This window comes from Lithobates pipiens, unplaced genomic scaffold (genome assembly GCF_037356315.1).
Source record: "Lithobates pipiens isolate NorthernLeopardFrog02 unplaced genomic scaffold, aLitPip1_a1.2 Scaffold_25, whole genome shotgun sequence".
Lineage (NCBI taxonomy): Eukaryota > Metazoa > Chordata > Amphibia > Anura > Ranidae > Lithobates > Lithobates pipiens.
The window spans coordinates 103,230,227-103,255,759 of NW_027507787.1; the positions used below are offsets into that span (position 1 = coordinate 103,230,227).

At 49.1% G+C, this 25,533-nt stretch overlaps 8 pseudogenes; all 8 read left to right on the top strand.

Annotated features, from left to right (window-relative positions):
- The first annotated feature begins 1,384 nt into the window (after window positions 1-1,384).
- LOC143931954 (5S ribosomal RNA) lies at window positions 1,385-1,503 on the top strand (annotated as a pseudogene).
- Window positions 1,504-1,602: 99 nt separating this feature from the next.
- LOC143931709 (5S ribosomal RNA) lies at window positions 1,603-1,721 on the top strand (annotated as a pseudogene).
- A 323-nt stretch (window positions 1,722-2,044) lies between these two features.
- On the top strand, window positions 2,045-2,163 carry LOC143931259 (5S ribosomal RNA; annotated as a pseudogene).
- Window positions 2,164-2,266: 103 nt separating this feature from the next.
- Window positions 2,267-2,385, top strand: LOC143932269 (5S ribosomal RNA; annotated as a pseudogene).
- A 6,497-nt stretch (window positions 2,386-8,882) lies between these two features.
- LOC143931913 (5S ribosomal RNA) lies at window positions 8,883-9,001 on the top strand (annotated as a pseudogene).
- A 95-nt stretch (window positions 9,002-9,096) lies between these two features.
- On the top strand, window positions 9,097-9,216 carry LOC143931515 (5S ribosomal RNA; annotated as a pseudogene).
- A 15,690-nt stretch (window positions 9,217-24,906) lies between these two features.
- Window positions 24,907-25,025, top strand: LOC143931761 (5S ribosomal RNA; annotated as a pseudogene).
- A 99-nt stretch (window positions 25,026-25,124) lies between these two features.
- Window positions 25,125-25,243, top strand: LOC143931720 (5S ribosomal RNA; annotated as a pseudogene).
- Window positions 25,244-25,533: the final 290 nt, after the last annotated feature.

Consider the following 25,533-nt stretch of genomic DNA (forward strand, 5'->3'; position numbering starts at 1 on the left):
ACTAAACAAGTCAAGCGGAGGGTCAGAAAGCTCGGTGACAGTTTGTGTGGTCGGGAGCCCTCCGGAGGGCCACACCTCTCCCAGACGCTGTTTCCCCACCACTGTCAACTGTTGCAGTTTCTTGTTGGTAAATCCCGGTGGGAAGTCTGAATTACCTATAACTGGAGTCATTGGTGACGGCAGGGGAGCAATGTGTGTGCAGCGGAACAACCTCCGCACAACAGCCAACGTAGCTCCCACTACGGGGTGACCTCTGAGGTCTTTTGGTAGGGTGGACAGGAGCCACGGGGAGGGGAATGGATCCATCCTCAATCTCCATCTCCACCCACTGCTTGTGTGGGCCATTACAATGCCAATCAACGACTCTCGCTAGCAGAGTCACTCTGTAGTATTGTCTGAGATCTGGGAGACCCAGACCCCCCTTGTCCTTTGGTCTGACAAGCAATTGTAAACGGGCTCTGGGCGGTTTACGCGCCCAAATAAAGTCCCGGAGCAGCACCTGCAGTTGTCTGAAAAAAATTGGGGGTAACCGGATCGGTAATGTCTGGAACATGTATAAGATCCGCGGGAGGGCCGTCATTTTGAATGCATTACAGCGCCCGAACCAGGTCAGTGTTAAAGCATGCCAGTTTCCCAAATCAGATTTCAGTCTATTCAGGAGAGGGACAAAATTAAGCGGGTACAATTGCGCTAAATCCGCTGCGATGTCAACGCCCAGGTAACGTATAGATTTTTCAGCCCAGTAGAATGGAAAAGCGGAGCGGAGCCTCTTGGCCTCACCATCCGGGACCGATATATTCAATACAGCTGACTTGGCGCAATTGATTTTATAGTTTGATAGGCTGCCGTATCGCTGGAGAGACGCAAGTATATTGGGAAGCAAAATGTGTGGATTGGAGACGGAAAAAATTATAACATCAGCGTACGCCGCAATTTTGTGGTGTGCCGAGGGTTTGGATATGCCAGTAATATTTGGGTAATTCCGAACGTGACACATAAGTGGTTCCAGTGTCAGAATAAAAATTAGGGGAGACAGATGGCACCCCTGCCTCGTCCCATTAGTGATGGGGAAAGAGTCCGAGCACCACTCGTTCACCCGTACCGCTGCCGACGGTGTGGAGTAAAGTGACATCATCATGTTGGGGCCAAGACCTATATGTTCCAGGGTGGCCTGCATAAAGTGCCAGGCCACCCTGTCAAAGGCCTTCTCCGCGTCCGTTGACAACATAAGCAAGGGCCTTCCCTGTACATGCGCCGCATGGATTAAATTGAGGACTCGGGGCGTATTGTCTCTAGCTTCCAACTTATTTTTATTTTTTTTGCTTGTTTCCCAAGGTGACCATCTTGGCGTTTGTCAAGAGGGTTGAAAGTGCCTGAAGAGATTGCCTACGGGCACATCACCCTGAAAGCACCCGATCTCGTTTGATGTTGGAGGCTAAGAAGAGTCGGGCCTTGTTAGTACCTGGATGGGAGACCGCCTGGGAATATCAGGTGTCGTAGACTTCTTTTTATGTTGTTGGCGTTGACCTGTTTTTTTTCGCTTGTTTCCCAAAGTGACCATCTTAGTGTTTGTCAAGAGGGTTGAGAGTGCCTGAAGAGATTGCCTATGGCCACATCACTCTGAAAGCACCCAATCTCGTCTGATCTTGGAGGCTAAGAAGAGTCGGGCCTGGTTAGTACCTGGATGGGAGACCACCTGGGAATACCAGTTATTGTAGGCTTCTTTTTATGTTGTTGGCGTTGATTCGTAGTTTTGTTTTTTTGCTTGTTTCCCAAGGTGACCATCTTGGCATTTGTCAAGAGGGTTGAGAGTGCCCAAAGAGATCGCTTACAGCAGCATCACCCTGAAAGAGCCCTATCTCTTCTCTTCTCTGAGGCTAAGAAGGATTGGGCCTAGTTAGTACCTGGAGGGGAGATGGCGTTGGAATACCAGGTGCCGTATTCTTCTTTTTATGTTGTTGACATTGACCTGTTTTTTTTCGCTTGTATCTCAAGGTGACTATCTTGGCATTTGTCAAGAGGGTTGAGAATGCCCAAAGAGATTGCCTATGGGCACATAACCCTGAAAGCGCCCGATCTCCTCTGATCTCAGAAGCTAAACAGGGTTGGGCCTTGCTAGTACCTGGATTGGAGACCACCTGGGAATACTAGGTGCTGTAGGCTTATTTTTATGTTGTTGGCCTTGACCTGTTTTTTTTTTTTCACTTGTTTCCCAAGGTGACCATTTTGGCGTTTGTCATGAGGGTTGAGAGTGCCCGATGAGATCACCTACGGCCCCATCACCCTGAAAGCGCCCAATCTCGTCTGATCTCGGATGCTAAACAGTGTCGGGCCTGGTTAGTACCTGGATGGGAGACCGCCTGGGAATACCAGGTGCCATAGGCTTCTTTTTTTTTTTTTTTTTTTTATTTAGTAGTATGCGACATACAATGCAAAGGCAACTTCACAGAATGTGTGATACAAATAGTTACAAACAAACGATCATATTGCATGGATATCAGAGCCAATGGTAAGAAGTCCGAGGAGAATAGCACGTGTACAGCTTTGCGGTCATATCAAGATGAGATTAAAGCTCCATCTCATTGGGATCCTCTACCACTTAAAATATTATTGATACTAGCCCTGCTACCCTCGAAGAGTTTAGATATCCATAGATAGGGGAAGAGTATTGTGTAGTAGTCAAATGGGGTCGGAACATACCATTTTCTTTTCCCTTTTTTGAGTTAAGAAGGGAAATAGTAGAACTGAAAGGAGGGAGAAGGGGAAAGAGAAGATTGGGGAAGGAAATTGCAGAAAAGGAAAAGAAGGGGTAAGGGGGTGTCGTGGGTAGAGTGGATAGGGTGGGGTCCCCTCCCAGGGAGCAAGAGACGCCCTCGGCTCACCAGCTCATCAGCTGTCAAACGTTTGGAACAGCGATCTCCAACGATCACCATGAGCTTACTATGTCTCATGGAGGTATTCTTCCGAAAAGCGAAACTGGGTCCAGTAGAACCATCTGTTCCCATGCTCCTCCATTTTATCCCTCATTGTGGCAGTCAGGTCTTCCATTCGTTCAATATCATTTACCCTTGCGAACCACTGGGTCACCATTGGAGCAGATTGCTCTTTCCACTGACTTGGGATGCAGGCCCTAGCTGCATTGAGGAGATGTTTAAGTAAGGACTTATGATAACGCTTAGATTGAGAAGAACTGCTGCGGGATCATTGGCTAAGGAAATGTCTGTGAACTTGTGGATGAGTCTCAGGACAGGCTGCCAGAATGTTTGTAATTTAGGGCATTCCCAGAAAGGGTGGAGAATGGTGCCAGCCTGTTGCCCACAGCGACAGCAGCGGTCAGATTGACCGGGGAATATTTTGTACAACACCACCGGTGTACGATACCAGCGTGTGATCAGCTTATATGAGATCTCCTGATATTTACTGCAGAGTGACGACTTATGGGCGAAAAAGAGTATTCTGTCCTTCTGTGGTTTGGAGAATGTAGTTTGTAAGTCTCTTTTCCATTTAGCTAGGAAGGGTGGATCCGTGGAGGATTGTGCGCCTGTCAGGATTTGGTAGGACCTAGAGAGGGAACCACGAATTGGGCCATCATCCAGGCAAAGTTCCTCAAAGGGGTGGAATTGTCTAGAGAAGAACGACTGGTTAGGTAGTGATCCGAGGAAATGGATTAGCTGTCTAGCTCTCCAGCTATCCAATGCAACAGGTACTTGCTCTAGCAGTATGGTCCCCATGGGAATCAAGCCCGTGGGTCCAAGAAATAGGGCTGCTCTCAGAAGCCCTTTCGGGGTTTGCCTGGTAAAGGCCTGGTCAGACAGGCCCGGAGGGAATCTAGGATGTCCAATAATTGGGGTCATAGGAGAAGGGAAGTTAGTCAGGTGGGAAAGGTGAAAAAAACTATCCATCTCGGCGAGCGAGGGGCCAATTAACGGGTGAGTAGTCACACAGGGCTCCAATGGCCTCCCCGCCCAAGGCAGACAAGCCAGTGGAACCCACGCCATCTCCTGCTCTAGCTTGACCCATAGCTTCAGTTCCCCATGCCGGTGTCTTATCACATATGGTCCCCCATCGGATAGTGTCCGCTATGTACTGCGCATGCTCAGTACACAGCAACACAGATTCCTAAAATTGCCGAGCATGAACGGCGCCTGCGCACTGAGTCCAGGTTCTATCCCCACTATCCAAGTGGACATAGAGTAAGAATATTAAAGAGCCGAGTGCAGCGAGGCCAAGCCCGAAGCGTGGCGAGCGAAGCTCGCCTGCGAGGGGCCCTCTAATATTCACAACCCTATGTCCGCTTGGATGGTGGGGCTACCACCTCCACTCACCGCGCAGGCGCCGTTCAGCTTCAGAGATTTTCCGAAGCTTCGTCTGCTCCGTACTGCGCATGCGCAGTACGGCGCGGACACTATATCATGGCCGGACAGTATATGGCAGAACACCGGCACCAGTCAACCACCGGTGTCATGTGCGTCGCTGTGTAATATAGAGCAGGGTCCGGGAAGCCAATACCTCCCCGCAATTTCGGTCACAATAGCATTGCCCTACCAATACGCATATGTTTTCTGCGCCAGAGGAACTTGATAAAGATTGAGCGAACCGCATGAAAGAAAGTCTGGGGTATTTTGATAGGTAAGGCTTGTAGTAGATACAGAAGTCGTGGCATCGCGTTCATCTTCAACACATTACAGCGTCCGAACCATGACAGAGCTAGTGGGTCCCATCTTTTAAGGTCCGCTGTAAGCCCATAGGCTTCTTTTTATGTTGTTGGCTTTGACCTGTTTTTTTTGCTTGTTTCTCAAGGCGACCATCTTGGCGTTTGTCAAGAGGGTTGGGCGTGTCTTGGAGAGAACGCTTACGGCCACATCAACCTGAAAGCACCCGATCTCGTCTGATTTCAGAGGCTAAGCAGCGTCAGGCCTGGTTAGTACCTGGATGAGAGACTGCCTGGGAAGACCAGGTGCCATAGAAGGATCTGGTCTGGTTAGTGTCTTGATTGGGAGATCGCCTGGGAATACTGGATGCCGTAGGCTTCTTTATATGTTGTTGGCTTTGACCTGTTTTTTTTAGCTTGTTTCCCAAGGTGACCATCTTGGCCTTTGTCAAGAGGCTTCAGAGTGCCCAAAGAGCGTGCCTACGGCCAAATCACCCTGAAAGAGCCCAATCTCATCTGATCTCGGAGGCTAAGCAGCGATGGGCCTAGTTAGTACCTGGATGGGAGACAGCTTGGGAATACCAGGGGTTGAGAGTGCCTAAAGAGATCGCTTACAGCCTCATCACCCTGAAAGCACCCTATCTCTTCTGATCTCAGAGGCTAAGAAGGGTTGGGCCTAGTTAGTACTTGAATGGGAGATGGCCTTGGAATACCAGGTGCCGTATTCTTCTTTTTATGTTGTTGGCGTTGACCTGTTTTTTTTTGCTTGTTTCCCAGGGTGACTATCTTGGCATTTTTCAAGAGGGATGAGAGTGCCCAAAGAGATTGCCTATGGGCACATCACCCTGAAAGCGCCCAATCTCTGCTGATCTCAGAGGCTAGAAAGGGTCGCGCCTTGTTAATACCTGGATGGGAGACTGCCTGGAAATACTAGGTGCGGTAGGCTTCTTTTTATGTTGTTGGCGTTGACTTGTTTTTTTTGTTTATTTCCCAAGGTGACCATCTTGGCGTTTGTCAAGAGGGTTGAGCGTGCCTGAAAAAATCTACTATGGCTGCATCACCCTGAAAGAGCCAAATCTCATTTGATCTCAGAGGCTAAGCAGGGTTGGGACCTGGTTAGTACCTGGATGGGAGACCGACTGGGATTTCTCGATGCCATAGGCTTTTTTTTTAAGTTGTTGGCATTGACTTATTTTTATTTTTTTTTGTTTTATTGTTTTATTAAGTATAAGTAGAACAACATAAATATAGCAGTCAACCATACAGCATGACCCAGGGTCACAATTACATGGTAACAAAAAATAGGCAGCCAAATAACTCTGGGTTCTCAAGGGGAGTCCTGGAGTTTCATGCAGAAAAGAGAGAAACCCCACCTCCGACATGCAGCTCCGTTCGGACAAATGTAATCATGGAGAACAACTGGGACCACAGCGAGCCAGCTTATCATGACCTATGTGAACCAGAGTAAAATATGAGCCGGTCGTGTCCAGAACCCTGGGGTTCTTCTGGGTCCCAAAGGCTAGTAAGGAGACAAGGCATAGTGAAAAGGGAGGACGGGGGAAGAAGAGAGTGCAAAGACGGAGAGAGAGGAGGGGGGGGGGGGGGATGGCAGCGGGGAAAAAAAGAAAAATAAAGACAAAAAGGGAGGGGGGGGGGGGGAATGCCACCCAGGGCAGACTTGGCCTACGTAGGTAAACGTTAGATGTTCAGTCGTTTTCTGGGACAGGGGCGCTGCTCACCTCCCGAATGTAGTCTCAAGTACCAGTAAAATACCTCCAGGGCCTCCATGTAACACTAAATGCCTCTTCAGTGTTGTGAAGGGTGGCGGTCAATTCTTCCATCCGGAGAATAAGATTGACTTTGGAATACCACAGCACCTTGGATGGGGGCTGAGGCTGCCTCCACAGTGTGGAAATGCAGGCCCGGGCGGCGTTCAGGAGTTGCATCGTGAGGGTTTTCTTGTATTTTCGAACAGGCTGTTCGGTCAAGTGTAGAAGGCACGCTGCTGGGTTGTCTGCGATATCTACATTTCTGAGAGTTTTTATCGTCCCGGTCACCTCCACCCAAAAGTTCCTCAAGGCCGGGTATGCCCAGAAAATGTGTCCCATGGTCCCCGTATCTGAATTGCACCTCCAACAAACATCCGGAATCGATCTATTAATTTTATTCAGAAGATATGGGACTCTATACCAGCGTGAGACTATCTTGTATCCCGATTCTTGATATTGGTTTGCGATGGAAGCTTTATGTACTAATGTCAGGATCTTCCCTATCTGTTGTGGGGTAAATGTGATGCCAAAGTCCCTCTCCCATTTGTGGATAAATGGTGGGGTCGACTCCTCCTCCTGACTACTTAATAGGTTGTAGAGGAGGGAAAGGGTGTGTCGCACAGGTTCCTTTTTGTGACAGATGGATTCATAGGGCGTCAGGTCTCTAGGAGTGTAGGGGGCCCTTTGTATGGCCAGAAGAAAGTGACAAAGTTGATAAGCATTAAACAAGTCAAGCGGAGGGTCAGAAAGCTCGGCGACAGTTTGCGTGGTCGGGAGCCCTCCCGAGGGCCACACATCTCCCAGACGCTGTTTCCCCACCACTGTCAACTGTCGCAGTTTCTTGTTGGTAAATCCCGGTGGGAAGTCTGGATTACCTATAACCGGAGTCATTGGTGACGGCAGGGGAGCAATGTGTGTGTGCAGCGGAACAACCTCTGCACAACAGCCAACGTAGCTCCCACTACGGGGTGATCTCTGAGGTCTTTTGGTAGGGTGGACAGGAGCCACGGGGAGGTCAATAGGGGAATGGATCCATCCTCAATCTCCATCTCCACCCACTGCTTGTGTGGGCCATTACAATGCCAATCAACGACTCTGGCTAGCAGAGTCGCTCTGTTGTATTGTCTCAGATCTGGGAGACCCAGACCCCCCTTGTCCTTTGGTCTGGCAAGCAATTGCAAACGGGCTCTGGGCGGTTTGCGCAACCAAATAAAGTCCCGGAGCAGCACCTGCAGTTGTCTGAAAAAAATTGGGGGTAACCGGATCGGTAATGTCTGGAACAAGTATAAGATCCGCGGGAGGGCCGTCATTTTGAATGCATTACAGCGCCCGAACCAGGTCAGTGTTAAAGCATGCCAGTTTCCCAAATCAGATTTCAGTCTATTCAGGAGAGGGACAAAATTAAGCTGGTACAATTGCGGCAAATCCGCTGCGATGTCAACGCCCAGGTAACGTATAGATTTTTCAGCTCAGTAGAATGGAAAAGCGGAGTGTAGCCTCTTGGCCTCACCATCCGGGACCCATATATTCAATACAGCCGACGGTGCAATTGATTTTATAGTTTGATAGGCTGCCGTATCGCCGGAGAGCCGTGAGTATATTGGGAAGCGAAATGTGTGGATTGGAGAGGAAAAAAATTAGATCGTCAGCGTACGCCGCAATTTTGTGGTGTGCCGAGGGTTTGGATATGCCAGTAATATTCGGGTCATTCCGAACGTGACACATAAGTGGTTCCAGTGTCAGAATAAAAAATAGGGGAGACAGAGGGCACCCCTGCCTTGTCCCAATAGTGATGGGGAAAGTGTCCGAGCACTCTGTAAGCACCCAATCTCGTCTGATCTTGGAGGCTAAGAAGAGTCAGGCCTGGTTAGTACCTGGATGGGAGACCACCTGGGAATACCAGTTATTGTAGGCTTCTTTTTATGTTGTTGGCGTTGATTCTTTTTTTTTTTTTTTTCGCTTGTTTCCCAAGGTGACCATCTTGGCATTTGTCAAGAGGGTTGAGAGTGCCCAAAGAGTTAGCTTACAACAGCATCACCCTGAAAGAGCCCTATCTCTTCTCATCTCTGAGGATAAAAAAGGGTTGGGCCTAGTTAGTCCCTGGATGGGAGATGGCTATGGAATACCAGGTGCCGTAGTCTTCTTTTTATGTTGTTGACATTGACCTGTTTTTTTTTCGCTTGTTTCCCAAGGTGACTATCTTGGCATTTGTCAAGAGGGTTGAGAGTGCCCAAAGAGATTGCCTATGGGTACATAAGCCTGAAAGCGCCCGATCTCCTCTGATCTCAGAGGCTAAACAGGGTCGGGCCTTGCTAGTACCTGGATTGGAGACCACCTGGGAATACTAGGTGCTGAAGGCTTCTTTTTATGTTGTTGGCGTTGACTTGTTTTTTTTTTTTGTTTGTTTACCAAGGTGACCATCTTGGTGTTTGTCAAGAGGGTTGAGAGTGCCTGAAGAGCTCGCCTATGGCCACATAACCCTGAAAGCACCAGATCTTGTCTGATCTCAGAGACTAAACAGGGTCGGGCCTTGTTAATACCTGGATGGGAGACCACCTGGGAATACTAGGTGCTGTAGACTTCTTCTCATGTTGTTGGCGTTGACTTGGTATTTTTGTTTGTTTCCCAAGGTGACCGTATTGGCGTTAGTCAAGGTTGAGAGTGCCTGAAGAAATCTCCTACGGCCACACCACCCTGAAAGAGCCCAATCTCATCTGATCTCAGAGGCTAAGCAGGGTTGGGACCAGTTTAGTACCTGGATGGGAGACCGCCTGGGATTTCCAGATGCCGTAGGCTTCTTTTTATGTTGTTGCCGTTGACCTATTTTTTTCCGCTTGTTTCCAAGGTGACCATCTTGGTGTTTGTCAAGAGAGTTGAGAGTGCCTGAAGATATTGGCTACGGCCACATCACCCTGAATCTGTTCCATCTCATCTGATCTTGGAGGCTAAGCAGGGTCGGGCCTGGTTAATGCCTGGATGGGAGACCGCCTGGGAATACCAGGTGTCGTACGCTTCTTTTTTTTGGTCAAATATAATTTTTTCTCCAAATAGGGGAAGACGGTCCCCCGAGTACATAATGCAACAAAGAAATACAGAGCAAAAAGCAGCTGAACAATACTTGATACAGGTATATTCGCAACTGTGAGTCTGCCTTCTGTACCAAGATCCAGGGTCACACAAACCCCAGGTCCCTCCGGCATAATCCATCCAGAGGGGGGTGTGGGGCCGTCATTCCCAATTTTCCACTCTTTCCAAAAGAGAGAGGGGGTGGAGGGGGTGAGAGTTAGGGGAGGAAGGCAGAAAAGAGAACGGTTGAAAGATCAGAAAAGGAGAAGAGGGGACGAGACACGATGGCAGCCACTGTCCAAGGGGCCAGTCAAGGAAAGCTCAGAGCACTAAGGCGATAGCAGGCGACATCCTTCCAGCGAGAATATAAAGGTATTCCAGATGTCCCAGGTTTGTTTAAAAAATTCTTGTTTACCTTGTGATGTGAGGATCAAGTCCTCCATTTTTTTTAATGTCCTCTATTTTCCTAAGCCAGTGAGTAATGAAAGGGGGGGAACATTTTTTCCAATAGAGAGGGATGCAGGATTTCGCCGCATTTATCACATGCTGTAAAATAGATTTTTTTGTACTTCTTAATGGGAATCTGTGAATGGTGCAAGAGAAAGAATGCAGCCTCTTCCTGGATGGAGAAGTCTGTGAATTTTTGTGTTATGCATCGGATCTCTGTCCAGAAGTCCACCAAGCTGGGGCAGGACCAAAAAATGTGCAGCAACGTGCCCTCTTCTTCTCCACACCTCCAGCATATGTTCGAGGAAGAGGGGAAACAATTCTGCAGCTTTGATGGTGTCAAATACCACCTGGTGAGAAGTTTAAAATTCGTCTCCTGTATCTTCGTGCACAGCGACATTTTGAGAGCCAAAGTGATAATGCGTTGTCTCTGTGCTGGGGAAAATGAGCAATTAAGGTCCTTTTCCCAGTTGGACAGACAGGTTAAGTGTGGGTAATCTGTTTGAGAGAGAATGTGGGCCAAAGGGCCTTCGCTCCTGCATAGAGTCTCAAACTCCGTCTGAGGGCGGGCGAACGTTTGAGGATTGGGGATGGAATGGAGAAAATGATGTTGTTGCGCCGTTCTCCAAAAAGGCAGTTGTAAAAGCCTTGTCGGATCTGTTATTGTTGAGAAAGAAGGCCATTTTCCATCAATGACGAATTTAGACGCATTGTCTAGGTTGGAATTTCTAAGTGGGTCCCCAGTTCAAAGGTTGGATGGCCACGTATAGGGAATAGGGGGGAAGTCAAAGACGTGAGTGTGTTTTGGGTAGCGATCAGGTGACTGACTTTCAACTGAGCCCCTATAGTGGGATGTGACACAAATTATGTGGGTAAATACTTATAGCACCACATGGCGCTTCTTTTTTTTTTTTTAACAGCACAAGTTTATTGAACAACTTAGTTATAACAAGATATTACAGTAGGTACAAACATTAGCCTCTTCATAGGTGACGGACAGTAATACATCTTACATTAAGGAAAATTCCTGACAATGATAGTATAGACTCCAATATAGCTCACTCCACACACGTATGCAGATTTTCCACCCACCTATCCCATATTTTGTGGTATTTGGCTGGACACCCACGATTTCTATACACCAGTTTAATCAAGGGTAGCTTACTATTAATGCCCATTACCCATTCCCGCATAGTAGGCATGGTTGGACGCATCTAGTATTTAGCCTCAAGCTTTCGTGCGGTAAACAGCGTAGAGTGCAAAAATGTAGCCAAGTATTGATCAACAGAGGTATCAGGAAATATACTAAGTAGGCAACTCTTAGGGTCAAGTTGAAGGGGTGAACCCATGTGGTCATGTAGAAACCTGACAATCTGCCCCCAATACTCCTGGACCAATGGGCATTGCCAGAGAAGATGGTAGAAAGTACCAGTCGTACAAGAGCAACGGGGACACTTCGGGTTATAGTCAGGATGATACTTAGCTATCCGGATAGGGGTGAGATAGGACCTGTGTATCACATAGTACTGCGTTAGTCGGTCAGGTAGGCTAAGCGAAGCCTGTTGAACTTTCTCAAGGGCTTCCTCCCCATCAAAGGGACCTATGTCCTCTTCCCATCTCAACCTGGCCCGTTCAGTGGTTTGCGCCACCAAGCGGGCCCGGAGTAGGCCGTATAGAGTCGAGATCAATTTAGCCGGTTCGTCTCCCATAATTACATCTGTCAAAGCCAGCGACTGTACATTCGGGAAGTCCTGAGCAAATTGCGCACGAAGCGCGTGTCGCAATTGCAAGTAGCGAAAGTGCATATGAGGGGGTATGTTAAATTCCACTTGTAGGGAGGGAAAATCCCTTACGCCCATAGGAGTCACCACCTGATACAGAAAAAGTATCCCTCTAGAAGCCCACAAGTCTACATCTGGTAAGCCAGACAACTCACGCAGCAGGGGGTTGCGCCATAGCGGTGTATGTGAGTGGTAATAGTCAGCTCCCAGTAATCTAAGGGCTAGTTTCCAAATACTCCGGTGGTGTGGCAGGATCCGGGACCGGGCATCCCTAACCCCACCACCCCGAAAAATCATCTGAAGGGGAGTATCAACAAGAGATTCAGCCCTCCCGCCCACCAAGGCCTGATATCTGTGACTATCCGCTCTATGGAGGTGATAAAAATGGGAAATCTGGGCTGCTATGTAGTATGTGTGGAAATCAGGGAGAGCCAGTCCCCATAGAGGTCGGGTTTTTAAGTGTGTTCCATGCCAATTTATGTCTAGATGGGCCCCAGATAAAAGTGTTTAAGACACCGTCTAATGTTTTAAAGAACGCCACGGGGACCATGACAGGGGAATGCCAAAGTACATAAAGGAGTTTCGGCAGGAGGATCATTTTAGTAATATTGATCCGTCCCATAACCCCAATGGGGAGACGGGACCATGCCTTAGTCTTCTCCCGCACATACAGAAGCAGTGGTTCAAGATTAAGATGAATATACTCCCCAGGTTCCCTCGTAACCTGCACTCCCAAATACTGAATGGAGGATACCCTGGAGAGTGGGAGAGAAGCTGCATCCCGGTCCGGGGAGAACAAGTCAATGGGTAGAACCTGCGACTTGGTCCAATTAATACGCAGACCGGAATGACCACCAAACTCCTCTATGACCCCCAGGGCAGCCTCCAACGACCGACCCGAGTCCTCTAAATACAGTAAAGTATCATCCGCATAAATACTTACTGATTCCACCAGAGAACCGCGTCGGAGGCCTACTACAGCCGGGTGTGCCCGAAGTGCAGCAGCCAACGGTTCTGCCGCCAAAGCATATAACATAGGAGACAACCCTGACGTGTGCCACGGCCCAGCTGAAAGGGGTCCGACACCCATCCGTTAACCGCTACTCTAGCCATTGGGCGATAGTATAGGAGAGTAATCCATTTAACAAAATTGGGGCCAAACCCAAATTTACCCAAGCATTCCCAAAGATAATTCCACTCAATGGAATCAAACGCCTTAGCGGCATCCAGTGACACCACCACCCTCGAGCCTACTCTGTCATGTTCAGCCTGGATATTCATTTATAACCGGCGGATATTAATGGCCGTGTTTTTCCCAGGCATAAATCCCGTTTGATCCGGGTGAACAAGTGATAGGATGACTCCACTGAGACGGGTGGCAAGTACTTTAGCCAAAATTTTAATATCTGCTTGGAGCAGCGAGATGGGTCGATAGGAATCCGGGGGAGTGGGGATCCTTTCCTGGCTTGGGTATCACTATAATAACTGCCTGCCTTAGAGTATCAGGTAGGGACCCGGAGTCAAATATGTGTGTATATAATCTCAACAATTCTGGCACTAGTGTCTCAGAGTAGTGGGCATAGAAATCCAGGGGAATACCATCCAGTCCAGGGGCCTTAGCCATTGCAAGGGATGCCACCGCTAGCCTAATCTCATCTGCCGATATCGGGGCCTCAAGAGACTCAACCTGAGCCTCAGACAGGTGGGGAAGAGAGATATCTCGGAGGTACGCCCCCGTCTCAGTCCTCGGCCTATGTACCTGCGACTCATAAAGGGCAGCATAGTAAGCACGAAACATGGTGGCCACTGTTGGTGGATCAGTCACCTCCTCACCCCCATTGTCAGTCAACGAAACCACCACCGGTGGCTTGGAGTCCCGATGCGCCAAGTAGGCCAGCAACTTTCCCGCCCTCTCTCCTTGTTCAAACACCCGTTGCTTAACAAAAAACAACTTTTGCTTAGCCTGTTCAATGTGGAGGTGATCTACTAGCCTTGTGTGGTGTCGTAATACCTGGGCCTTAGCAGGTGTGGGGTCAGTAGTGAAGTCAGTGGTCACCGAGTCCAGCTCCCGTAGGGCATTAGATAGCAAAGTCTTGGAGGTACGCTTCAACCGGTTAATCCGGTGTGTTAAAGGGGAACGTACGTGCAGTTTAAAAGCCTCCCAGGTACAGTCAACCGGAGCCGTCCCCTGATTAGTAGTAAAGAAAAACCCCCATTCATCCCCTAAGTCTTCACTGTCACTCAAGGCGGTTAACCAGAAGGGGTGAAGCCGCCATGGTTTCGGTCCAGTAGGTCGGGTCAAGGAAAAAGTTGCCCAGCAAGGAGCGTGGTCTGACAATGATCTAGCATAATAGCCCGTGTCTACTAGCCTGGGTAACAACTGGGCGGACACAGCAATATAATCTATACGTGACATGGTGGAGTGAGTTGCAGAGAAACAGGAGTAAACACGTTTAGCCTGATATTTAAATCGCCACAGATCTGTAAGAGAGAATTCCTGAAACGTGCGACCTAGGCCAGTATCTCCCGGTAAATGATCCCCTCGAGTAGAGCTCATTCTATCCACCCCCGGATTCAAAACCATATTAAAATCACCCAGCCAAGCAGGTATGTATTCCTACATGCCACCATTAGTGGAGCCCCTATTTTGATAATAACCTGCTATGTCCCCCCCCCCCTTATAACTCAGCTGTACTCAAGGAGGGCCTTGCATTCATGGCACACTACCCCTCGGTGCCGGCAGTGTGGATGGGGGACTTTAATATGACCCTGATTCCCGCTCTGGACCGAATGGGTACACCGGACTCCCCTGGTGACCCACCTGCCCATACCAGACTACATCGTATATTGACGGACTTTGCTCTTGTAGATACGTGGCGCCACAAGTATCCACATGCTAAAGCATACTCGTGCTTTTCAGCTAGCCATAACGCAATGTCCCGAATTGACTTTGTTCTCATCTCACAGACTCTGACACCCAGACTGGAAGATGTGGGCTTTGCTCCGAGAATTCTCTCGGATCACTCCCCCTACTGGATTACGATGCGGCTCCTGAAGGCCTCTCCCTCTCCTACTTGGCGGCTGAACCCATTTTGGCTAGCCGCTCTGCAGGAGCAAGAAGACATCCCTACGGAATTGCAACACTATTTTACAGTCAACGGGGATTCCGCTGCCTACGATATAGTGTGGGACACATTTAAGCTCTACGCCCGCTCCCTGCTCACCACGCGTATTAACAGACTTAAGCGGTCGTCAAAACTTGTTATCCAACAGGCTACAGATCATCTACAAAGACTGGAGGAGGAGTTTCGTGGAGACCCCTCGCCTGCCGCGGCTACTAACCTTAAGCTCCAGCTGCGACAGGTCTCCCAACTGCACACGGAGCAGGCCAAGCAGCGCATCTTTTTCTGTAGGCAGAGGATATTTGAACATGGTGAAAGATCGGGCAAACGACTTGCTTACCTCGCCCACTTAGATTCCCATCCCCCAGTCGTGGTCTCACTGATTGACGCCCAGGGGAATGGTATTACGGACCCACAACGGGTGGCGGAGGAATTTGCGAGATTTTATCGAGCGCTTTATGCCACTCGGGTCACTCATACTCCCCAGGACACCAGAGACTACCTAGCGAGAGTTACATTTCCCAAACTGACAGACGCCCAACGTGACCTTTTAGAGGCCCCTATTACTGAGGAGGATATTTCTGAGGCTATCTCCTCTCTGGCCACTTCTAAAGCACCAGGGCTGGACGGTCAACCGCTTGAATTTTATGCCACCTACTCTGAAATTTTGACCCCTAAACTTCACGACTTATATAAATCCATATTTGACACGGGAATCCTACCCCCCTCCATGAGAGAAGCACAAATAGTAGTGATTCCCAAGCCAGGGAAGGACCCAAACTACCCGGAATCGTATAGACCCATCTCCCTACTACAGGTCGACATTAAAATACTGGCCAAGATTCTTGCCTCCCGCCTTAATCAGGTCCTCCTCTCACTGATCCACCCTGACCAGACTGGCTTTATGCCAGGGAAAAACACTGCCATGAATATCCGCCGCTTACTCATGAACATCCAGGGATCCCATGATGAAGTCGGCTCGCGGGTGGTGGTGGCCTTGGATGCTGCCAAGGCCTTCGACTCCGTGGAATGGAACTACTTGTGGGAATGCCTCTCGGGATTCGGACTTGGCCCCAACTTTATTCGATGGGTCCAACTCCTGTATCAATCCCCGAGGGCCAAGGTGCTTGTGAACGGCTGGCTCTCTGATCAGTTCCCGCTGGAGAGAGGGACTCGACAAGGTTGTCCCCTTTCTCCCATGCTGTATGCGTTGGCTGTGGAACCACTAGCTATTATGGTTCGCGCAGACACCAGAATTTGTGGCCTTAGGATAGGAGATCTGGAGGAAAAGATCGGGATGTATGCTGACAATACACTCCTATACTTAGCCGACTCGGGTCCCTCTCTCCTTGCAGCCCTTCACACCATAGACTGTATTGGTAGTCATTCAGGTCTGAGCATCAACTGGTCTAAATCCCAGATCCTTCCGCTTGATCATTTCCCCCCTGTGCCCACGTCCCTTCCTCTGAATCTCCCTAGGGTTTCCGTGATCAAGTATTTAGGAGTGCAGGTCACTAGATCGCTGACAGACTATATACGCCTGAACATTGAACCCCTTTTCACCCTGATCAAGAACAAGACTCAAACTTGGGCCAGACTACCTCTGGGTGTTATGGGACGCATCAATCTGGTCAAAATGATACTCCTGCCCAAGATATTGTATTTGGTGTGGCATGCACCCCTGTATATACCACAAAATTTTTTCAAGACGATTGAATCAATTCTTAATTCATTTATATGGGGCCACAGCAGACACAAATTGTCTTGGAGACTTCTGAAGAACCCAGTGACAATGGGAGGGGCTGCTCTTCCAGATTTCCAGGATTATTATCTTGCCTCCCAGTTGTCCCACTTCTATCACTTTGACAAGAGCGAGCTACCAAGATACCAGACATTACTTTGTAAACGCCCTGACGACCCAGCCCACACCCCACTTCAGTCAGTCCTTAGAGCCCCACTGTCCAGACGTCCCCCTCATCACAAGGTAGACATGCTGACGCACCACCGGAGGATATGGCGGGCGGCCCTTAACAAACTTGGGACCCCACAGGTTCATTCTTACACGCCTCTCTGGTTCAACACCCATTTGCCCGAATTGCTGTCCGTTCCGGACCCCGCAGCCTGGACACGCTATGGGATCCTGTATGTGCACCAAATTATGACTAACACTGGGATTAAATCCTTTTAGTCACTAAAGGAAGAATTCACACTCCCTAACCATCTTTTCTTCAGATATTTACAGCTCCGACATGCGCTACAGACTCAGTTTGCCAGCTCCAGCCCCACTCTGACAGTCCCTCCCATAGTGGATATAGTCACAGGTGCTGAGCCAACCAAGTTGATCTCTGCCCTCTACTCCGCCATCCGTCTCCCAGTCACCGGGGCATTGGCTTATGCTGCCAAGGCCAGATGGGAGCTGGATGTGGGTGTGATTGAGGATGAGGAGTGGGACGAAGTCTTGGGGGACGTGAAGAGAGTCTCCCCCAGGCTCTCGGACCGCCTCACACAGCTATACATTCTACATAGGACATACCTGACCCCCCAGAAGATAGCACGGTTTAAACCCACGTATAATCCAGGATGCCGTTTATGCGACCACACTCCAGGCTCCTTCTATCACCTTATATGGTCCTGTCCGGTTATCCAAACATACTGGATACAAGTGATTCGCTTTCTCCATGACCAGATGGGCTCTCCTGCTAGCCTTGACCCGAAGATGTGTCTGCTTGGTCTCTTACCAGAATTAGAAGCTGACAAGTCCCTTCGCACCTTCCTACATGAAACACTGTTCCTGGCGCGAAAAGTGATTGCTCGTGGCTGGATGCAGGCCCTCCCCCCCCACGGTCCAGTGCTGGAAAAAAGAGGTTAACGATACCCTCCCTTATAAGAAATTGGTTTATACACATAGAGGATGTCCATTTAAATATGAACGGATCTGGGGTAGGTGGTTGGGAGATGGGGAGACGTGTACTTGATATGCTGTTATATTGATCCCTTGCCCCTCTCCCCCCTCTGCTTATCCCCTTTGGTGTTTCCTCCACCTCAAGGACCTACTTTTATTCTGTCCCCCTCCCCCTTTTATTTCTCCTTTTGCCCGCTCCCCCTCCCCCGGTTGACACAAATTAGCTCTAATAATGTATCTACCCATGATGGGTATCGGACCCATATACAGTGCAGCTAACCCAATGCTCTCATGTATGCAACGCTGCCTTGGCCAGATTGGCCCACGTTATTTGATGTATCGTATGTATGCCTGCTATGTATGTTATCTTCTGTTTCCTTCTTTTTTTTTTTTTTTATAAAGTTTGTTTTTCGATTAAAAAAAAAAAAATCACCCAGCCAAATTGCTGGGACATTAGGGTGTTGAGCCATAAAAGATAATCCCTCTGTAATTAGTCTATGATCGTAAGGCGGGGGTACATAATAGGCGAGAATAATGTACTGTTCTCCGTGCAATAAGTAGTGTATAAATATATATCTGCCCTGCAGGTCTGTCTGCAAAGAAACCAAGGAAAACTGTGCCGTTTTAGATATCAATGCAGACACCCCGCGAGAAAAGGACGTATGGGTGGCGTGGTAGGCCCATCCAATCCACGGGCGATGCAAAGCTATTTGCAATCTCCCAGTTACATGCGTCTCTACCAGGACTGTGATATCCGCTCTATAAGTTTTGAGACACCCAAACACTGCCGCCCTCTTAATTTTATCCCGAATCCCCCTGACATTCCACGTCAGCAACTTCAGGGTACCCATGGCGTGGTCTCAGCCAATATCACAAGGAGGAAAATAGTATCCAAACCACCCGTCAAAGCAGTATCCATTCCCATATTCATCAGAGTATACATGAAAAAGAGACATTTGTCTGTTCCATAACCAAATAAAGCTTGTGCCATAAACTAAGCATAAAACATAACATACTATAACATAATAACTACAACCCATCCCCACCCTCCCTGCTCTCAGCCACCCCAACTTGACTGGAGCTCCCTTCCCAAAACAAACCATAGAACACTAAGCAATGTCAATAACAATAAGCCACGGGGGTGGACTTTGCCAGATATGGACCCAGTGACAAGACCAAGTCTTCTCCCGTCATAACCCGGCTTGTAGGCCAGAGCCGGACCATGCGTCACATTGGTGCGATGCCCAGTTCAGCAGCGGGACATAACAGTCCAGTAAAGGGCATGTATCAGGAGAAAGTCAAAGTTCTGCAGTCCCATGCAGCAAGTCCAGATGACCCGCGTCCCCCCCACCCCCCCAGGGAAAGGGCCCAATAGAGCCCGCCAAGCGGGTCCCCCAAACTAAGAGGGAGGGGGAAGGGGTATTGTGTAACGAACCAGGGGGATGCCCCCAGAGCGTGGCCATAGGCAGCAGTACATGTTCAGTCAACAAGAGCAACGGCCATCCATCTTAGAGAGGGGGAACAGAAGCATCAATTCAGGGACTGAGGATAATGAACCACGCATAGGCAGTCCAACAGCGATCTGCTTGCACACGGGCAAATAGAAAGGGGGGAGCAGATAGAGTACTCACAAATCTTCCAACGATTTTAGTCTTGAGGTGGCCGATTTCGAGACGCGTCTCTCTGGTCCAACCAGGAAACCGCCATCTCAGGATCTTCAAAAAAGTAGGCCCTATCTTCCCCCACTACGCGGAGTCTGGCCGGGTACAACATGGCGTACTTGAGGTGATGTGCCCTGAAGCGCCTCTTGACTTCCACGAATCGGGAACGACGTTTTTGAACTTTTGCGGAGAAGTCGGGAAACACTGAGATATGTCCGTTCTGAAACGGGATGTTGCCTTTTTCACGAGTAAGGCGAAGGATGGCATCCCTATCCCGGTAATTTAGCAGCTTAGCAATGCACGTGCGAGGAGGTGCCCCCTCCGGCGGCGGGCAGGCAGGCATTCTGTGGGCCCTTTCAATAATAAATTAGGTAGAAAACGCCTCCCTACCGTAGGCCTTAATCAGGAGAGACTCCAAAAATGTCGCCGGCTCAGCCCCCTCGGAGCCCTCCGGCAGGCCGATAAAGCGGAGGTTAGATCTGCGGGCCCCATTCTCAAGGTCGTCCTGTTTCTGGGCCAGCTGCTGGAGATGCCTTTGCACATCCTCCTGGGCATGCTGCAGAGGGAACAGGACATCTTCGGCCTGACTGATCTGGGTTTCAGTTTCCTTCACTCTGTCACGCAGTTTAGCCATGTCCTGTCGGATAAGTGAGACATCCACCTTAACCTCCTCAAGCTTAGTTGTCAGTGTGGTCTGGCAGGTAGAAATCGCCTCAAGCACCTTCACCGTGTCTGAGGTAGCAGGTTCTGCAGCCGGAGTGGACTGTCCGCCATGTTGGCCCTCATGGTCCCGCTGGAACCTTTTCAAGAGATGCCGCCGCTGCAGACTGCTTCTTCGTCTGAGACATCGTCCCAATGTATGCACGAGAAAGTAGTGGGTATTACACCGGTAAGATCGTAGGTAAAATAGTCAGTGGGCACCCAGGATCACTACAGGAGATCGCGGTAGGAGCGGAGCTCAGGTCACAAGCGTCCTACTCCATTGCTGTCCAGGCCACGCCCCCCCCCCCACATGTCGCTTCTTAGCGGAATTCGGGAGTGAGCTTAGAAAGTTTGTTTTGATTCCAGTCCAATACACGCCCCAGATGGGAGGCCAGGTAGTAGCGTCGCAAGTCAGGGAGAACCAACCCTCCCTGTTGTTTAGACAATGTCAGCTGTGACCGCTTAAGTCTGGGATTTTTGTGGGCCCAGTTAAATTGAGTGAGCAAGGATTGAGCTTGCTTAAAAAAATGGGACTGGAATCTGGATCGGGAGAGCTTGGAAAAGATAAGTAAATTTAGGGAGTATGTTCATTTTAATGAGATTGCATCTCCTGAACCAGGAATGGAGACCAGAATGCCACCCGTGAAGTTCAACATAAACGTACGCGCGATGTCCGGTGGAATGTAAGTACCTAAGTACTTAAGGGCTGTATGGGTCCATTTAAATCGAAAATTGGACTGCAAGTCTATTAACGTTTGCGGGGGGACTGTAACCCCCCATGGCCTTTGATTTCAAGAAGTATCCCGTATATCTGGAATTCCCGAAGGAGATTTGGCAAGGAAACTCTGGGATTCGTCAGCGAGAACAGCATGTCATCTGCGTAGGCAGATATCTTGCACTCAATAGTACCCATTTGGAGTCCCGTTATGTCTGAGTTTTGTCGAATTGTGGAGAGAAAGGGTTCCAATGACAGTGCGAATAATAGGGGCGACAGGGGGCAACCCTGTCTGGTCCCATTCCCGATGTCAAGGGGAGATGAGAGAACCCCATTCGCTTTGACTTGAGCTGAAGGGCGTGAGTATATCTTACTTATCCATGCCAGCATCCGTTCACTCAGACCTATATGGCGTAGGGCCGAGAACATTAATGTCCATTTGACCCGATCAAAAGCCTTCTCGGCATCAGTACTCATGAATAGACAAGGGGTCCCAAATGATTTTGCTTTATGGATCAGGGTAAGCATCTTAATGGTGTTGTCCCTATCTTCCCTGGTGGGAATAAAACCTAACTGGTCAATATGTATAAGGGACTGCAAGTGATGTGCCAATCACGTGGCGAGGATTTTAGAGAATAGTTTTAGGACCGAATTTAGGAGGGAAATGGGTCTGTAGCTCCCACATAGGCCCGGGTCTTTGCCCTCCTTAGGTATCAACGAGATGTGGGCTCTAAGGGTATCCTCAGGAAAATCCCCATTTGAGCTCAGAGTATTAAATAAATTCACCAAGCGTGGGCCGAGAATAGGGAGGAAGGTTTTAAAGTATTGTGCGGTATATCCGTCAGGGCCCGGAGCCTTACCCACCTTCGGAGGTCCCACGGCTGTCTGGACTTCTTCCAGTGTGATCGGGTCCTCCAAGTACTCCCGTGATTCTTTTTTTTTCAAGGGCAGCAACAGTATATCGTCAGTTACCATGGCATAGACCAATACACCCACCTCTTCTATTATTAAAGAGGGAATATAGTGGACAGAAATAGAGGGGGAGTAAAGAAAAAGGAAAATAAACAGAAAGAGAGAGAAAAAAAAAGAAAGAAGGGGGGGGGGAGGAGGGGATGGGGGGGGGGCAGACCACCCTCAGACAATCAATTGCAAAAGTACAGTAGACATAGTAAGAACAAGAATTATGAACACATCACACTGGTTGAGACATTATGGCTGCATAACTAGAGGAATATTTAAATGCAACCCAACAGGCCCAGATCTTCGTTGCCAACTCAGATTTACCCCGGAGGGACTCCCGTGATTCTGATGAGAGGGTTGGTAGACCAGAACCGGTTACATATCTGTCTATATTGTCCTGTCCAGACCCTGAATCGGGCAGGTTGTAGAGATCAGAGTAAGGCCGCGTACACACGCGGGGACTGTTCGCCCAACTTTGTCCGTCAAACAGTTTCAGCAAACAGTCCGCTCAAAATTAGCATGGACGGACATGGCCACACACGACGAACGAACAGTTTGCTGAAACCGTGCGCGATGACGTGAACGGCACGTACGATGGGACGAAAAATACGACGTCCTATACACTGCATTATAACTTTCGGCGTGTAAATCCTTTCTGAGCATGCGCGGAACTTAGTTTGACGAACAAGCCTACACACGAGGGGACTGTTCGCTGAAACAAAGTTTCAGCGGACAGTTTTTCGTAATTTCCGAAAAACCTTGTTCAGCGGACTGTTCGCTGAAACTGTCCGCTGAAAGCCCACACACGGGCGGACTGTCCGCCGAAACACTGTTCAGCGGACAAAGTTGGCCGACAGTCCCCGCGTGTGTACGCGGCCTAACATTTTTCAAAGACTTCGGCTATTTGGGTTGGGGTAGAGGCCCTCTGGCCATTCTCATCTATCAACTGTGGTATGTAAGAGCCAGATTTCAACTCCTTTACCGACCTGGCTAAGATTTTTCCGCATTTGTCCCCTGACTCCTACGTCAGTTTACGACAAAACTGGAGTGCCGCTTTCGCTTTATAATGGAGTAGGTCAGCAATATGGGTACGGAGTGTCCCCAATTCAATCTTTAAGGTCCGTGAGGGGGCATGTTTATGTTTCGCTTCCACAGAGGCAAGTTCACGAAACAGATTAGCAAGCTGTTCCTTCCGTGTTCGTTTGATGCGCGCCCCGTGCCTGATAAGTACCCTGCGGAGTACTGACTTGTGAGCCTCCCAAATTATCCCCGGGTCACAGTCCTGCGTTTAGTTTTCTTGGAAATAAAGGTCCAATTCCCTGGTTACATCTGCTAAAACTTCCGGTATCTGGAGGAGGCTCTCATTAAGGTGCCAGAATAGAGACCTAGGTGAGGGGTTCCTAGAGAGGGTGTAGGTAAGGGCTACAGGAGCGTGGTCGGACCAAGTAATATGGCCAATGGAGGAAGAGCTCACCAAGTGCAGTTGGTCATGTGGAATCAAGAAGAAGTCTATCCTCAAGTATGATTTGTGAGGGGAAGAGCAAAAAGAGTAGTCCCTTTCCCCAGAGTGTTGCAGACGCCAGACATCAACTAATTGGTCATTCAGTAAACACTTAGTAATCCGCTTTCTAGAGGAAATGAGGAGCGAGGAGCAAGAGGCAGAAGTGTCAACCGATGGCGAAAGGGGACATTAAAGTCCCCACCTAATATCAACTGGCCCTCCCGAAAGTCACATAATCTGTGCAGGGTAGTTCTGAGGAACGTGTCTTGGTAATCATTGGGAGCGTACACAGTGACAAATGTAAAAAGGCGCTCTCCAATGTGGCCCCTAAGAAAAAGATATCGGCCCCCAGGGTCCACCAGAGAATCCTGGAGAACCCAGGGGAGCCTGCTAGAGATCAGAATGGAGACTCCCTTGGTCTTAGAGGAGGGGTTAGTAGAGTGGTAGACCTTAGGGAAGGATCTCGACCATAGAAAGGGGAGGCTAGTATTTTTAAAATGTGTTTCTTGTATAAAGGCCACATCAGTACAGGAAGTCTTCAGTTCTCATAGGAGGATCCACCATTTTTCAGGGGATTTCAGTCCCTTAACGTTTAGAGAGGTGACCTTGACTGAGTCTGCCATCGCTCCTCGGGGAGGGGGAGGGGGACGTCAGAGAAAAGCAAAGAAAGTTGAACCAAGGTAGGTTTTGGGTAGGTAATGCATGGCGGGAACTAAGGGGGAGAAAGGAAGGGCAAATGGAAGGAAAGGTAAAGGGAAAAAGAAGCCGGGCACCTCAACCCCAGGGGGAGAGGGAAATTAAGGGTTGTCCGCACTCAACAGTACAGGAAGGGTATACTAAAACAGCACAATTATGCTATAGCGCTTACCAGATGTACACTGGGTTTAAAGCGCTGTCCTACTTGGGTTGGTGGGTAGACAGGTCGGAGAGGGAGCCCCCGAATCCTAGTCCCCCCAGTCCCGGCAGTGGTAAATGTCACGTCTGATACCGGTATGCAAATAAAAGACAATCAGTAACATCATATAACCAAAAAACAATAGTATAACCAAAACAGAGGTAGAGCATATAACTGTCAGCACTGAGGGGTCTCCTCGGCTCGCCCTAAACGTAGGCATGCACGAGGGAGCCCGTCACAACAGAAAAGGCATCACAGAATGGGATCCACCACCCCCCGTCCCATACACCTAAAGTACATGCAGTCCCCGAACAAATGCATTTCTCCCTTTGGCAGATTGTCCTCTCCTTACCCCCTCTCCCCCATCCACGCCCCGGGGGAAAAGGGGCAGGGAAAGGGGGAGTGGAAGGGGGAAAGGGGGAGGGAAAGGAGGGAAGGGAAGGGTGGGAAGGGGGGAAGGGAGGGGGGAAACAGGGGAGAGGGGACAAACATGCGGAAATGTCAAGTCCTTTAGCACACTCCCACCAGCAAACACCCAGACCCTGTCAAAGGCCTTCTCCGTGTCCGTTGACAACATAAGCAAGGGCCTTCCCTGTACATGCGCCGCATGGATTAAATTGAGGACTCGGGCCGTATTGTCTCTAGCTTCCGACTTATTTTTATTGTTTTTTGCTTGTTTCCCAAGGTGACCATCTTGCCGTTTGTCAAGAGGGTTGAAAGTGCCTGAAGAGATTGCCTACGGGCACATCACCCTGAAAGCACCCGATCTCGTTTGATGTTGGAGGCTAAGAAGAGTCGGGCCTTGTTAGTACCTGGATGGGAGACCGCCTGGGAATACCAGGTGTCGTAGACTTCTTTTTATGTTGTTGGCGTTGACCTGTTTTTTTTCGCTTGTTTCCCAAAGTGACCATCTTGGTGTTTGTCAAGAGGGTTGAGAGTGCCTGAAGAGATTGCCTATGGCCACATCACTCTGAAAGCACCCAATCTCGTCTGATCTTGGAGGCTAAGAAGAGTCGGGCCTGGTTAGTACCTGGATGGGAGACCACCTGGGAATACCAGTTATTGTAGGCTTCTTTTTATGTTGTTGGCGTTGATTCGTTTTTTTTTTTTGCTTGTTTCCCAAGGTGACCATCTTGGCATTTGTCAAGAGGGTTGAGAGTGCCCAAAGAGATCGCTTACAGCAGCATCACCCTGAAAGAGCCCTATCTCTTCTCTTCTCTGAGGCTAAGAAGGGTTGGGCCTAGTTAGTACCTGGATGGGAGATGGCGTTGGAATACCAGGTGCCGTATTCTTCTTTTTATGTTGTTGACATTGACCTGTTTTTTTTTGCTTGTATCTCAAGGTGACTATCTTGGCTTTTT